This window comes from Bombus huntii, chromosome 17 (assembly GCF_024542735.1).
Source record: "Bombus huntii isolate Logan2020A chromosome 17, iyBomHunt1.1, whole genome shotgun sequence".
NCBI classification, from domain to species: domain Eukaryota; kingdom Metazoa; phylum Arthropoda; class Insecta; order Hymenoptera; family Apidae; genus Bombus; species Bombus huntii.
This window is the reverse complement of record NC_066254.1, coordinates 2,155,272-2,168,141: the sequence shown is the minus strand read 5'-3', so window position 1 is coordinate 2,168,141 and position 12,870 is coordinate 2,155,272. Positions and strand designations below refer to the sequence as shown.

Below are 12,870 nucleotides of genomic sequence, written 5' to 3'. Positions count from 1 at the left end.
TGTATATGTGTATAACAAGTGTATATATACATACACGAACGCAAAATGCAAACGAGCGTGTTGATCGATGACATTTCTCCTGAGTTAAATAGCGAGATGACTTTGCACGTTCAATAAAAAACAGTATTTCGTTTCGGAATGATGTAAGCAAATTATTAAAAAAAGATAAGCTGATTTGTTATTCCTGAATTTGTCTCAACGTTATCCACAACAAGTGACAGAAATAATTATGCATATTTAGGAAAACATGTAAAAGTGACCTCGAGACTTTTTAATGAAAAATATTTCAGAGGTTTTGAAGTTGTTGCAGTCGAAAATAAGGGTCGGTTTTCAAGAAAATAACGCGTATAAAATTTTGGCCAACCTGGTCACGTGTCACGTACTCATAGATTTCAACGATATACCTTTTCTGGAAATTTGGTACTTTTAACTTACTGCATAGATTATCCTGTACGCATTTGAGCTTTTGGAACGTTGTCATTGGTTGTGTCATCACTTATTTTGCCTCTTTATGTAATCACGATCTTACGCGAATTTCTACAGTTAAGATCTTTGATCACCAAATATTAATAAGTTCGAATATTCCGAACTGTTCATTTCCGTGAAAAATGACCCCCAGTTTCTCTTTTAGCGATCTAAGGTACCTCCGAAACGGCACATTCAGGTAACAAATTTTGCAGTTTGGACACTACCCTTTATTCGAAACCTTTTTCATATTCTTTTGTAATGCAATTTATTTTAAATTCATCAATAATTAACTTTAGTTGAGAACATCTTTTTATCAGGTTGTCAGTAGTGTTTATTAGTTTGTAGCGGCCGTTGCGCTGGCCACCCTGTTTAAATAATTTGTACGGATTTAAATACCCAAATTGCGACAGTTTTGAACAGTACTGATTCATAAGTTTACAAAGGGCCGCTTTTAATCCTTTCAAAAAGATTTTATATTGTTAGTAGATTTTTTATGATTTCTTAATATGCTTTTAACTACTTTGCAACTACAAACGAAACATTTCACGATTGTGGTAGAAATCGTTCATAGTCATACTACGTCACGGACGAGATATCTTGTGCGCTTGCTTATTAAAATAAAAATTGCAATTACAGAAAAACAGAGTCACAGGACATCTTAACGACGTTGTAGTACGAATATTGTGTCGGGGGATAACATCGTCCGTAACAATATACAAACAGTATTGTGTCGCGAATAAGCTGTTCGTGTCATCGCACGAATGGTATCGAGCCGTTACATATGTTGTCCATGGTTACGAACAGTGCTCGCGCTTATGGATCTGCTTGTTCCCGTACTAGTGCTGCACCATGCGGCCAAGTGCTAAGTTCAACTAAAATTAACGTACGAAAGGATCTATAAAATTAAATGCTTGGTCGTAATTTAGCATATACAAGAACCTATGTATTTAAGCTGAAAGTTAGGGATCTACCCTATTTGGTTGTACACTAACATAAACAAGAACCTGTTGGGTTTCACATTACGGAAACCTATTTAATCGTACGGTTTTACAGAAAAGTTCATATCTACTTTTCTATCCGAGATAGACAAGTATGAGAATAACAAAATGGCGCAGGAATGAAACTAATTAATAAATCGTACGTTGCCTTAGAAAGAGAAATGCATCATTTACTACTATATTTTTAAACCATGATACATACAAAGTAGAGTTAAAAATAGTACAAAATGTGAATATAATGATTTAGTAACAAAAACAAAGAAAATAAATCATATATTTACAAATATTGGGCATATCTAATATGTATGTATATCTCTATAGAAATAGATCTATAAAGGAAAACCATCCAAAACGATGCAGTCAAAGACTTGTATCCTTTAAGTGTATATTTCTGCCTTAGAGGAAATCCCAACAGCTCTTCGCCTTTTCTCTTGACGTTTGAAACCTGTCCCTTTCTTTCTTCATGTCTTTTCGACCGCGGATCTTTCTCGGCTGTAAAGAAGAGTTATTCTTTGAATGCTCCTAGAATCATTGAAGAAATCGATTCTTCAGAAACTATGGAATTCGGAAAACGATTATTTCGTGGGCTGACTTCATAGCGATCGTTTTGCTGCAGTATATTTTTTAATTTCTGTCTCTTAACCCATTTTTTTTCAACTTTTCCTTCTTCGTACTTAAGCATGTATTTTGACCTTACATAAATGTTTCCACCTCAAGACATCTAACCTCTTCAACTTTTCACGCAATTGACTTCTGGATATTTCGGTTCTTTAGAGGTTTTATTTGACATATTTTATTTGTGTTTTCAAATTTTTATTTTATTTCAACAGCTGAGCATGTTCATTTTGCAATTCTATTTCTCGGAATGTTTTCCTTAGGCTTTCCTTAATATGAACGTCGCGGCTTGTCTGCGATTGAATTGCTAGTCGTTCAATCGAATCGTCATTTTCAGCGAATCTTAACGGTAGTCTTGTATAGTCTAGCATTGGTGTATTAACAATAATTCATTTTCTTCTTCTTATTTTATCTCTCCCTCATCCGCCTGTTTCTATTGCTGGTAGCGGTAGTAGTTGCATTGATGTCGTTCTTCTTGCTCTTGCCTTTCTTTTCTGGTCACTTGTTTTTCGATAACGGGCAGCCTTTCTTGTACATCTTCTCTTTCTCTTTTATTTTGTAATAAATTTATTGGTTGTTCGGATACAGTATGCTTTTTCATCTATTCGTATTTTTTGTATGATTTTATTTGAAGATTTCGAGTAAAAAATAATCAGCACAGACATCCATGCTTCTTAATGTTACGCTGGCATAACACTTTAGGAGGAGATTGCCTGTTAAAAGAATAGTACATATTAATAATAAGCGAAAGTAACATGGATAAAACGAGGAAAGCATATTGATGTCGGGAGACAAGTTATCTCGTTTTATATTAAAATTGCCCGACTGAGAGGAAACCAGATAGAAATCTCGTATAGTACTTTATTATTATACATCGGAGATATCAATTATTGAAGAAAAAAACTGAGCTGTATGTGGAACAGAAACGGATTCGCCTGCTTTCTCCGAAGTTTCGGGGCGCGCAGGGACGTAAAATCATTGGGTGATAACTTGCGAGACCCGCTTTTTCAGCAATCGTCCCATCCGAACTGTGTCGTCTTTCGTTTACGAAAAAACCTACGATACTTAGCCGATTTTAACAAATTATATCGTGTTTCGTGTCATTTTAATTACAAAAGTATGACTGACATGTAGATGAAAGTTTCATAAATATTGGTAATAATATGAAAGTTTTATTGTTGCCTCGTCGATATTCGGTCTCGGATCGAGTAATAATATCTGCCATTATTTCTGTAGTCAGTAGTAGATGTTTAATAGAGAAAAGGTATATAGTTGTTTTATTGTAAATTCTAGGATATCATCAAAATGGTAAAATGTTCCTACTGTGAATATATTTTTGTTGGGTAGATGATACATTTACACTGTACATGTGAATGTGTGTGTAAGCGTTAGAGGGCGTCCAGGCCTTAGTGGAGGCAAAAGACTGTTGCAGATGTTAGAAGAATCTGGAAGAATCGGTTGAGAACAAGCGTGCGTGCAAGAAGGTTATCGAGGTCTTCAGAGTGTAATATATATGTATAGCTGTTGTGTGTGAAATAAACTATTTGTATTTCCGAATCCTTTCTTTACCTTAACAATTTTAATTGTAGGACTGGCTAAACTTCGTCTGCAGATACAACTCTTTCTCAACTGTAATTGCGTTTTTTGATAATACATTTTGTAATTGTACGAAAATCGGGATTCAAGTGTTGCGGTAATAGAGATACATAAACTATAAATGTCAAAACTGTGGTCCTAGACGTGTCGAACGTAGAAAGGGACAATGCGAGTGAAAGAAAAGGAGGGACTGAGAATCAACAAATATGAACGACCTGTGATAAGCTGAGTATTTCAATTCAAAATTTAAATTTTCTTATTCTTGATTTGTGATGAAGCTTTTACCAATACGTTACTTACATTTTTGTAAGAAAAATATCATCAGACACTTCATTGTTCGGAGCATATTTGCTAACTCATTTTAATCGGAAAGATCTCAGAATATTGATCGTAAAACGATGTTCCGTTATTCTGAACACAATATGTGTTTAAATAAATAATAAAATTTACCGTTTAAGTGGTTATCACGTAAAAGTAAGCGCAGTAGGCTAAGATTTCTAAACTTTATAAACGCAAGACTTTTGAACCATTGGATACTTATATTAGAAATATTCATATGTCGCCTCTATTCTCTGTTCATATGAGTACTATCAGAAAGTGTCGAAAAGGTTAGGGAGTATGGTGGTCAGAAACGCGATTTAACCGAGAAAACGCCGGCCGTTAATGTGTTAATTTAGAACATTAACAGATACAAAACACACGTATGCATAGTACGAATACTTTGTACTTACCAACTTTTCAAATTCAATCTTGATGAAGGGGATTGTCTTCTTTCGGAAAGTGATACAGATGATATTCTCGATGTCAACTGTTGTTACATTCGATGTAGACGTAAATATTTTCTCACGGAATCAGTCCCCGTAAGCTTCGCAGGAATCGGCGTACATAATGTTGTAAAATGATAAAAAGGAAGAAAGTAATAAATGTAATAACAAAAAGTCCACGTTGTTTATAAGGTTCTTTCTCTTCGACAAACATTAGGTTAGGTTATGTGCGGTAGACGACAGACGAGTAAATCTGAGTAAAATATGTTTCTCCAAGATTCGTTAGAAGTTCCGAGGTAAGGATGGGGGTACCACGCGGATTGGAATGTTTGTAAATTTATCGGATGGGAAAGGTTTGATGGAAGAAGAAGGTAAATGCTCACGTCTATTGGTTACCCTAAGATAGCAATTGGCCAATTCAATTAGCCTACAAAACACGTAAAGTCGGGAAAAATGGCAGGTGGCAATATTTTTACACAAAAAGTCGCTATTTTATATTCAACAATTTTTTTAATTCCATGCTTTTGAAATCTGAATAATAAAATGTGTTTTATAGCATTGTCTGCCAGTATACAAACACTACCCCACCATCGTATACCATCCCAGAAATGGTGCTGTTTGCGAGATTATAACCAATCCACTCCCATTGTCAATTCCTCCCTAAATTATGTTGTCGTTTGTCTCTTGCTTTTCCTCGACAACGAACGAACATGCCGTTCACAGAGCCATTGGAGAACCGTTTTCTTCATCTTCGTTAGTAAACAACTCACAGACAGTTAGTAAATATGTTATATTTGCTAGATGATGTCTTTAATCAAGTTCGAAAAGGATAATGTTACCAATTTAATATTTATTCTTTTTACATGAAACCATCGATTATTCTGCCAAGTATAGTTTAATCAAATTGAAATCTTTTGCATTTTGTAAAGAACTGGAGATTGTAAAGATTTTTGTATTCTATATATATTATTGTATTCTTCATATCATTCTACGACGTATGAATCTTCTACATCGAACTTCGATACATGAATCAATCAGAATGAAACTTTTTGCATTTTGTTAATATGATTCCTCGATACCGTTTGAAAAATTGTTTGGTTTCTTGGTGGGAATAAATACTCAGTAAATGACGAATTTTTCGCGAGCCCTATAAAAACAAATTTTATACAGATTCAGTCTGTAGTCTACCGCAGACAACGAAATACATATGTACCACAAATAAATACTGTTACGCCACGTGGCTTACCATAGGCTGTGTCCTTTGTCACGTAAACTTGAGGGTTATATGATGAAAACAAGATAGCTGAGCCGTAACACAACTATTAACTTTATTTTTTTTTTTTTTTATTAAACTTTATTTTTCACTTAATATTCACAATTGAGTATACACTGATCAGGTACGTGACTGGTCTGAGGGTAGAAACCGGTAAAGATATGTTGACTATTCTAAGGATACAGAATAAGTGAGTTTTACTGACGATACTGTGTCTGAGGAAAACTGAGGAAATAAAAGATACTTGTATGGTCTGAAGAATCTTAATATGAAAATGCCAAGACCCATGGTGGATCCTTAAGACTATTAAGGATACGCGCCGAGGATGTGCAGACATGTGGCTGCCATCTTGCCCGCGGTGTGTGGCATGGTCTCTGATGTGGGTTGATGTTACATCTTAACCATCGCTCGTGGTACTACAATGTCGCAGAGAGATCGTCTTATAGGACCGGCGAAATATATACAATGTAGCGACAAGCGCATAGTTGTCATCAAGCAGCGAGTTCTAGAAACGTCGATTCGCTTTCGGTCCGTTATTTCATCTGCACAAAGAAGGTGTCATATGTGATCATAGGCGCGCACGGTGGCGTGACCCTAGCGTAGTGGGGGTCGTCTCCCAGAGAAGACAAAGAAAGAATCGAAATTTGTATCATTAGAGGATTCAAACGTTATGCATCGAGAGGTCTAGACGAATAAAGTCAAAGTCGTTTAATCAAACGGAATGCATGAAGAGGTTCAGACGAATAAAATCCGGGTCGCTTAGTCTAACAAATACTTCGAGAACTATCATAAAGTCGGGTCGAATTACTAACAAACTAATTGTATTTATCATTAAATAATTTGTGACGTGTCCATTGTATAATTTTAAATATTGTTAAATATACAAGTTTTATATTAACCCTGTTAATTCAGTGTTAAACTCATTTGAACTACCTCTGTTATCTTAATCGAAAGAGGGGAACGACAAATTCGCGGCGTCGATTATTAGAATCGTAGCGAGAATTTACGCCTCTCGCTCATGCGTTTTCCTTGCGACGGCGTCTCCCCGCGAACGGTCGTACCAAACGGTCGTTGTTATAAAAGGAAAAGTAATTTTGTATTCCGTACATGGTATTATTCTGTGATGAATATCTACCCTAGAAATGCCAAGATTTAAAAAAAAAACAATGGACATAGAAGAAGACTCTTTAGTTTACGATGAACAAGAATCAATGATGAATGAATAAACCAAGAATGAACAAGAATGACAACGGTATGGAAACACATGAAAAGCTATTTACAACCTAATCAGAGTTGAATATTATAAATAAACGTTTACGCAAGGGCAAGAATGAAAGAAATTATCGTTGAGAGCAGAGGGTGACACTGGGCCCGATGGAACGGTTTGGTAAGAAATAGATGCTAGTCCCAAACCTGGCAGGATATAAGTTCATAATATCTTTAGGGATATGCTAAATGGCGTATAATAAAAGGACAAGTGAAGACGGCATTTTATCTTATCATTGATCACCGTATAAGGGATCATATAATAAAATGTACGGAAGAACAAGCATTAAGAGCACTGGGAACTAAGAGGGAGCTAGATGCAACAGAACTAGATGCATTTATTTCTGTGCTATATGTCTGCGGTGCATATCAGGTAAAAAATTTAGATGTCTCGTATTTGTGGAAAAAAATTTGGAGACGTACATTTTTCTCAAAAGCAATGTGCAGGAATGACTTTCCTGAAATTATGAGATTTATACGATTTGACAAGAAGAGTGAGTGAAGCCAACGTTTACGAACCAATAAATTAGTAATGGTATTTACAGTATGAGCCAATTTACAGAGAATTCAAGAAATTGTTATAAAACTGGTGCATACATTACTTTTATATAAAAAATCGCGAGAAAAAACCATGCAATAAAACTATCAACAAGTTCATATTCATTACTACAAAAAATTTGTCAAGTAAAAAACTGTAACAATTAGAAAATTACGAAAATTTGTTTAAGACATAGGAAATATATATGCGGCAAATGTATATTTGATAATTAAATAATTTGTAAAAATGCATCTAAGTTGAATAAGATATACCTCTATATAAATAAAAGTGTAATTTTATTTAAGACTATAATTGAAATTAAACAAACCTAAATTTAGTCCAAATTTTATGAAAGTTCATCATTTTATATACATTCAGTTACAAATTAACCATTATCTAAGATAAATCATAAAAACTATTACTTCTTTAATGACCGGTCATTTTGCCCGCACACGTAGCATAGATATACACGAAGTGTCGGTAGGTTTAGTGTTAAATGATTAAACGCTCTTAATTATTGTCATAATAATTATGCATTTATTTCGGTTTGTATTATTGAATTTTATTAATTCTTATATTTTTAATATTACCGTAACTGTCACATTCTGTATAGTACAAACGTGTTCTTATAATGAGTAAAATGATCTCTCTTTCGTCTCTGATAAAATATGTCTGGAGTTAAATACGGATTTGAAAACGATCTAAATTACGACAATTTTGAAAAATATTGATTCATAAGTTTACTTATGTCTGATTTGAATCTTTTTAAAAAGATCAGATCAAATGACCGGCTCCAATGTTTAATCTAAAGTTTCACATTCATTGTTATTTTTTTGTTCAACTGACTTTATGTAAATTCTTATATTATCTGATCAATTGATTTCTCAATTTCTGTTAATATGTTTGCAAAATCAGTTGTAATGTTTGCAAAAGTTAGATGAACGAAATAAATAACAATGAATGTACAATTATAAATTAAATTTTGAAAACTGTCATGTGACCGGGCCTGGTAAGGTTAGTATAAATTTACTTTTAACCATGAACAAGATATATTACGATACGATATTGTTGATACGATAATACGGCTGAGTCATTTCGCGATTACAACACAAAATTGTTCACTCTCATACTACGTCATGGACGAGATGTCTCGTGCATTTGCTTATTATAACAAAAGTTGTAATATTAAAGAAACACACTCACGGCACATCTTATCGATGGTGTAGTACGAATATTGCGTCGGGGGATAACATCTTCCGTAACAATATACAAACAGTATTGTGTTGCGCGAATGGTATCGTGCCGCTACATATGTCGTCCATGGTTACGAACAGAGAGGAAATTGGAGTTCAACTGAAATTAACATGCAAAAGGATCTATAACATTAAAGATCTGCCCTGCTTTGTCGTAATTTAGTATATACAGGAACCTTTGTATTTAAGCTTAAAGTTAGAGATTTACCCGATTAGGTTGTACGCTGACATAAACAAGAATCTGTTGGCTTTCACACTACGGAAACCTATTTAATCGTACGTTGCCTAAGAAAGAGAACTTAATCGTTTACTATATTTTTGAACGAAGATATATGTCAACTAGAGTTAAAAATAGTAAAAAATGCTAAAATAATAATTTAAAATACGAAACAAAAAACATAAATAATACATTTACAAATATTGGACATATCTAATATGTATGTATATCTCTATACCAACAGACTAATCTATAAAGAGAAATCATCCAAAATGATTCAGTCAAATACGTGTATTATATAAATGTAGTTTTCTGTCCTCGAGGAAATCCCAACTGCTCTTCGCCTTTTCTTTTGACTTTTGAGACCTGCGTCTTTCTTTCTTGATGTCGTCCGGCCTCGGACATTCCTCCGCTGTATCGAAACGTTATTCTTTGAATGCTCCTAGAATCATCGAAGGAATCGATTCTTCAGGAACTATGGAATTCAGAAAACCAATGTTTCACAGGCTGACTTTATAGCGATCGTTTTGCTTCATCTTACGAATAAAAGAGTTTCCGGGGTCAGCAGGAAACAGCGTCTTTGCTTTCTAGGATGAAGCGTCCTCTTTTTGGGGAAAGATGTCGTGATTTATCTTGAAGGAACTTTTTAGTTGTACAATTTTTACTGATGCAATAAATTTTTTAGTTTCTATCTCTTAGCCCATCGTTGAGCATGTATTTTGACCTTACATATATGTTTCCACCTCAAGACATCTAACCTCTTCATCTTTTCACGCAATTGTTTTCTGGATATTTCGTTTCTAGAGGTTTTATTTGACATAATTTATTCGTTCTTTCAAATTTTTATTTTCTTTCAACAGCAGAGCATGTTCATTTTTCAATTCTATTTCTCGGAATGTTTTCCATAGGCTTTCCTTACTATGAACGTCGCAGCTTGTCTGGGATTGAATTGCTAGTCGTTCAATCGAATCGTCATTTTCAGCGAATCTTAACGGTAGCCTTACATAGCCTAGCACTGGTATATTACGAAATAATTCATTTTCTTCTTCTAATTATTTTAACCACCTTCATCTGCTTCTTGTTATTGCTGGTAGTGATAGTAGTTGCATTGATGTCGTCCTTCTTCCTGTTGCCCTTCTTTTCTTATCAGCCGATTTTCGATAACTTGCTGTCTTTATTGTACAATTTCTCTTTCTCTTTTATTTTGTTATAAATTTGTTGGTTGTTCGGATACAGCATGATTTCTCTTCGATTCGTATTTTTTGTATGATTTTGTTTGATGATTTCGGGTAAACAATGATCGCCACGGGCATCCATGCTTCTTAGAGTCGCAGGTATAATATTTTAGGAAGAGATTGCCTGTTAAAAGAATAGTACATATTAATAATAAGCGAAAGTAACATGGATAAAACGAGGAAAGCATATTGATGTCGGGAGACAAGGTATCTCGTTTTATATTAAAATTGCCTGACTGAGAGGAAACCAGATAGAAATCTCGTATAGTACTTTATTATTATACATCGAAGGTATCAGTTATTGAAGAAAAGAACTGAGCTGTATGTGGAGCAGAAACGGATTTGCCTGCTTGCTCCGAAGGTTCGGGGCGCGCAGGGACGTAAAATCATTGCGTGATAACTTGCGGGACTCGCTTTTTCAGCAGTTGTTCGTTCCTTATTGTTTCGTCTTTCGCTTACGAAGAAACCTACGATACTTAGACGATTTTAACAAATTATATCGTGTTTCGCTTCATTTTAATTACATAAATATAACGGACATGTTGATGAAAGATTCATAAATATTGGTACTAATATGAAAGTTTTATTGTTGTATTGTTGCTTCGTCGACATTCGGTCTCGGATCGAGTAATATTATCTGCCATTACTTCTGTAGTCAGTAGTAGATGTTTAATAGAGAAAAGGTATATAGCTGTTTTATTGTAAGTCCTACGATATCATCAAAATACTAAAATGTTGCTACTGTGAATATATTTTAGTTGAAGGACTGGCTAAACTTTGTCTGGAGACACAGCTCTTTCTCTACTGTTATTGCGTTTTTTGATAATACAGGAAACATTTTGTAATTGTACGAAAATCGGGATTCAAGTGTTGCGATAATGGAGATACATAAGCTATTCTAAATGTCCAAACTGAGGTCCTAGACGTGTCGAACGTAGAAAGGGACAATGCGAGTGAAGACAAGGAGGGACTGAGAATCAACAAATATGAACAACCTGTGATAAACTGAGTAGTTCAATTCAAAATTTAAATTTTCTTATTCTTGATTTGTGATGAAGCTTTTACCAACATGTTACTTACATTTTTATAATGAAAATATCATCAGACACTACATTGTTCGAAGCATATTTGCTAACTCATTTTAATCGGAAAGATCTCACAATATTGATCGTAAAGCGATATTCCGACATTCTGAACAGATTATGCGTTTAAATAAATAATAAAATTTACGGTCTAAATGGTTATCACGTAAAAGTAAGCTATGCAGTAGGCTAAAATTTCTAAACTTTATAGACGCAAGACTTTTGAACCATTGGATACTTATATTAGAAACATTCATATGTCGCCTCTATTCTCTGTTCATGTGAGTACTACCAGAAAGTGTCGGAAAGGTTATGAAGGATGGTGGCCAGAAACGAGACTTAGCCGAAAAAATACCAGCTGCTAATGTGTTAATATAAATCATTAACAGATACAAAACGCACGTATGCACAGTATGAATACTATGTACTTACCAACTTTTCAAATTCAATCCTTATGACGGGGATTGTCTTCTTTCGGAAAGTGAAGCAGATGATATTCTCGATGTCGACTGTTGTTACATTTGATGTAGGTGCAAATATTTACTCATCTAAACATTCTCCACAAGGATCGCAGGATTCGAGGCATATAACATCGCAAGAACAAAAAGAAAAGTAACCAATTAAATGCAATAAATAAAGTTCCATTGTGTTTAGGAGGATTTTTCTCTTCGTCAGACATTTGGTTCGGTTATGTGCGGTAGACGACAGACGAGTAAATCTGGGTAAAATTTGATTTTCCGTGAATTTGAAGTTCCGTGATAAGGAGGGGGGTACCATGCGGATTGGAATGTTTGCGAATTCATTGGATGAGACAGGATTGATGGAAGAAGGAGGTAGAAGCTCACGTCTATTGGTTACCCTAAGGTGCTTTTGAAATCTTATTAATAAAATGTGTTATATAGCATTGTCTGCCAGTATACAAACGCTACCCCACCATCGTATACCATTCCAGAAATGGTGCTGATTGTGAGATTATAACCAATCCACTCCCATTGTTAGTTCCTCCCTACATTATGATGTCGTTTGTCTCTTGCTTTTCTTCGACAACGAACGAACATGCCGTTCACAGAGCCGTTGGAGATCCGTTTTTCTTCTTCTTCGATAGTAAACAGCTCACAGACAGTTAGTAAATATGTTACAGTTGCTAGATTGTATCTTTAATCAAGTTCGGAAAGGGGAAGGTTACGAATTCAATATTTATTCTTTTTATATAAAGCCATCGATTATTCTGCCAAGTATAGTTTAATCAAAATGAAGTCTTTTGCATTTTGTAAAGAAGTGGATGTTGTAAAGATTTTTGTATTTTATATACAGCGTGGTTGGTAACTGGCGGTACAAGCGGAAAGGGGGTGATTCTATACGAAAAAAGAAGTCGAAAGTATAGAATAAACACTTTTTTTTTAATTTTTCCATTAAGACAACTATCTGCAGTGATATCCATTATTACGTACCGCACGCGTACCGAGCGAAAATTCAAAATCGATTTTCTCGAAAACAAAGCCTCAAACGAAATATTTTTATTCTATATTTTCGACTACTTTTTCGCATGGAATCACCTCCTTTCC

The 12,870-nt window shown here is 34.6% G+C and overlaps 1 long non-coding RNA gene across 3 annotated transcripts in view; it reads right to left on the bottom strand.

The window, feature by feature from the left end:
• The window catches only part of LOC126875017 (uncharacterized), an 87,615-nt gene that overhangs the window by 2,726 nt on the left and 72,019 nt on the right, over window positions 1-12,870 (bottom strand). Inside the window, exons 4-5 of one of the 3 annotated variants that reach the window (XR_007693175.1) lie at window positions 8,948-9,037; window positions 436-1,407 (exon numbers count right to left, since the gene is read on the bottom strand). The exons of 1 other annotated variant lie outside the window; for it this stretch is intronic. This is a non-coding gene — a long non-coding RNA (uncharacterized LOC126875017). One more of the 3 variants, XR_007693172.1, reaches the window with a different exon arrangement.